Source organism: Thermobia domestica, chromosome 5 (assembly GCF_964235325.1).
Source record: "Thermobia domestica chromosome 5, izTheDome1.hap1.1, whole genome shotgun sequence".
NCBI lineage: Eukaryota > Metazoa > Arthropoda > Insecta > Zygentoma > Lepismatidae > Thermobia > Thermobia domestica.
In genome coordinates this window covers 172,180,223-172,184,685 of record NC_137458.1, presented here as the reverse complement: position 1 = coordinate 172,184,685, position 4,463 = coordinate 172,180,223, and positions in this window count along the sequence as shown.

The following is a 4,463-nucleotide window of genomic DNA, read 5'->3' as shown; positions in this document are numbered from 1 at the left end:
ATGAAATGGATTAGTTTGCCATTATTTAAAAAAAACTAAAGCAAATTATTGAAGTTGGCTTCTCTTTAGCTTTTAGCTAAAATTTATTTTTCTCTTTATAATACTATACTTTATAAGACAAGGTATGTGATCATACTCACAAATTTAGCTAGGGAGTGAAAGATAATTGTTTAACAAACATTTGGAGGCTTAGGTGCGTGAAACACCAATACACCATGGCCTCGCTTATCTGACCTTCCTTTGTTCCTCATAACGTATGATCCGACATATCATTGCAGATAGCACCAATCGGCAAGAAGAACTGCAAGTTGTGGTCTTAATCTATTTTTCATGCTCTGGAGTATATCGCCTAGCGCGCTCGTCTACACCTTGACTCATATGTCTATTACTCAGTGCAGACACGTATCCAGGTTTTATATTCAGAGGTGTCCCAACACGAATCCTCGTAAGCACGTAATTCTAATGTTTAAAAATATCAATAATAACAATAATAATAATAATAATAATAATAATAATAATATTAATAATAATAATAATAATAATAATAATAATAATAATAATAATAATAATGCAACAGTTCTGTATTTCTCTTAAACTTTTTCCTACTTTTCATTTATAAACCGGTTTACTTTGGAAACTGCATTATAGCACAAACAAAATGAAACATATTTTCGAGAGAAATGTAACTAAAGAAAACTGTCTGCTACGTATATCACATAACAAAAATAGCAAGAAGACATTGAGTGTATCTTTCTAATATATTAAAGTTAAAAACAGAACGGAAACGAAATGTTAATCCTATTTAAAACTGTTCTTTAATTCCACCTGGTATAATGGCATTATGGTGTGTTCTTAGACTTATAACAACCCCAAAGTTTGGACACTGACTCCAAGTAAACTGATATAAAAGAACCTCAAAAGGATAAAAGCAAGTTTATTAAATAGTGCTTGAGTTTCAGAGGGGGACAGCCCTCAGGTCTTCATGCTGGATACGTCCCTGATTTAGTGCAGTGCATTTATTTGTTATAAAACATGATTATTAGATGCGTAATATGTAAAATTATATCATAAGTTTTACTTTTAATAGGTCTTTTCTTAACACATCTATATTATCCGGCGTTCTGAATGCCTGTTTATGTCGGATAAGCGAAACTCTACTGTATTTCCAAAGCTAGGATATACATGAACTAGCATTGTACCGTCCTAAAACAGACAATAGTGTGAAATGCTTATATTAAAAGGCTGGAATAAAAAAGCATAAGTGCTGTTTTGGTATCGTGAGAACAAATTAAAAACAATTCAATATATTTCCTAGGTATCAGATTATCATTTTATTGTGTCGATGTGTATTCTTTTTTAGACATAGTTTTAAAAGTTATGCCATTCGCAATATTCCTAAGGAAATCGAAAGAAAAACTTCTCTGTGCCTCTTGTGGCAAAGCAGCTTAAGTGCATGGTCCGAAACTGATTCCCACGTTAAGGTATAGATAGAATTCTCATATTTCAAAAATCCGGGACGCTACTAAATTACGAAAATCTTTGAAATGTTTAAAATTGAAAGAAGTGTTGAATACTAATTTACTTTTCTCCATTAGATAAAGTTGTTCAAGTATTACCTTATCACATATTTATTCATTTCACTAGACCTTGTTCCAAGGGCGCTGATTTTTCTGTAAATTTGGGGGGACACTCAAACGCAGAAGATATATATATATATATATATATATATATATATATATATATATATATATATATATATATATATATATATATATATATATATATATACATATATATATGAGGATTTTAAGACAAATTGCACTCAAATTATGGCAAATTTTGTATATTCATAAATCACACATGAGCTTGAGGGGCTCGGCCCCCCAGAATCGGCTCCCTTGCTTTCTTTCTAGCTCAGCAAACGTAAGCAGATGATTTACTACCTACCCTAGGATACAGTACGTAATAATTGTATTCCAATTTATCAGATTTTATTGTTTATGGTCTATATTAGTAAGTACGTCATTTATCAAAATGTAGCTGTATAAACTCCACATTGTTTTCGACCAAAAGTGCAACAAACAATACAAAAACAGCGAAAGCAGTTCTTCCAGACCGTAACAGTTCTCTTCGCCACTATACGAAGCAAAATTGGAAGTAATGTCATGAATAGAGATCGGATGTTTAGGCATTGAAAACCTGGAAAATAGGCAGGCAGCTAGGCACTTAAAATTTAAAAAAATAGCCTGTAAAATGGGCACTAAAATGTGACTCGAAATAATGAAGCTAATTACTAAATACAATTTTAAAAATGGATTCAAGTCGTTCAAAGTATATACAAATATACCTGTTTTTTAATATCTTCTTTTACTGTATATGTATTGCATATACATTCCATATATCTATCTATCTAATATATATATATATATATATATATATATATATATATATATATATATATATATATATATATATATATATATATATATATAGGGTGTTTCAATACACTACCGACGTTTGGGGAAGTGATTCTTGACACCAATATAAGACGAAAATTATAAAGCAACCTGGGTACTCAAATGCTTTTTTATGGAGTTACGGACTGCCGAAAACATGAAAAAATCAAGTTTAAAGGTCAATAGCTCCGAGTCGGTTCAAAACTTCACTTAGGAACTAATATGGCCACAATCCAAAAATGGATGTCTCAGAATCCTAAGGTACTCATGCAACAATTCTTATAGAGGCAGCTTGACAATGGGCATATAATTTGAAGCACTCACCAACTACCTCTACAAAATTGTTGCGGAAGTACCGCAAGATTCTCGAACATGGATATTTGGATAGGGCACATACAAGTTTCTAAACAAAGTCTTGAGCCGACTACGGTGGACCCCATAGTATTGGAGCTATGGACCATTAAAGTTCATTCTTTTATGTTTCCAGCAGTCTATATGTACCAAAGAAAGTATTTGTGCACCCAGGTTGGTCTATACTTTTTGTCTTATCTTGGTGTAGGGAATAACCTCCCAAGCGTTGTCGGTGTTGTTTTGAAATACTCTGTATATAGTAATGTACCACGTTCTTCTGTTGACAAACACCTAATCTATACGCATGTGTGTTATTCATATCGTATAAACTATATATTTTATCAATCAAGGCTTATTTTGAAGCAAATGCATCGAGTAGGCAACATTAGGCACTAAACCATTTATTTAGGCAGTAAGAGTCGAAGGAGGCAAAATTGGCAAAATAAAATTGGCTTAAATCGAAACTAGAAACCCCAATAAAACTTTAAAACAGTATTTTTGATCATACCTTTCATAAATGGTAATGTTATAATATAGAACTTTGATATCGAATTTCATTGCCAACTTTCTTGGCTTGTAGATATGTTTAACATATAGATGGTGATCAGAGAAATGGAAACACCTGAACGAAATTGCAACTTACCAGGTTAATATGGTGTCGGGCCACCTTTCCCCTTCAGAACAGCCTTGATGCGATGTGGGATGGAGGCATATAGGTCGTGAATGGTAGCAAGTGGAATTTTACACCATTCTTAGTGAAGGGCATCGGCCAGCTCTGTGAGAGAGGATGGAGGTGGAAATCGTCGCCGGAGTCGTGTTTCCAAGACGGACCACAGATGTTCAATTATGTTGAGATCTGGGGATTGGGCGGGCCAGGGGAGATGTTGAACTTCATTCCAATGTTCCTCAAACCACGCTGCAACAATGCCAGCTGTGTGAATGGGTTCGTTATCATCCTGGAAGATGGCGTCATTGTCCGGGAACAACATCCGGACCATAGGATGCAAGTAGTCTCCTAAAATTGCGACATAATCGTTGGCAGTGATTTGTCCACTAAGTGTGACCACACGACCCAATGAAAACCATGATATGGCGGCCCATAGCATCACCGAGCCGCCGCCATGTTTCACAGTTGGGCGGAGACACTGCAGATCATAAGCTTCTTTGGGCGTTCTCCACACATAAACACGGTCCGTGGTTGGAAATAGGGTGAAGGATGACTCGTCCGACCATATCACACGTTTCCAGTCCTCAATGGTCCAAGTTGCATGGTCGCGGCACCATTTGCGGCGTGCGAAAGAGTTATGGTCCCTGATGAGCGGTTTGGCCCGTGCAACACGACCCCGTAAGTTCATGTCATGTAATTCGCGGCGGACTGTGATTGTCGAAACAGGGTGGAGGAGGTGCTAATTAATTTCCTCCGTCACTTGCTCCGCAGTGGCACGGCGGTTCTCCGTGACAATGCGCTTTAATACCCGGCGTGACCTGTCACTCATGATTTTCTTCCGCCCACTGTTCCGCTTCCCCGATGTGGTTTTCCCGTGTGCTGTGTAGGCCGTCATCACCTTCGACACTGTCCCACGCGACACACCTAACACAGTAGCCACTGCCGTCACACTCACTCCACATAACTGCGCACCAACAATTTGCCCTCTT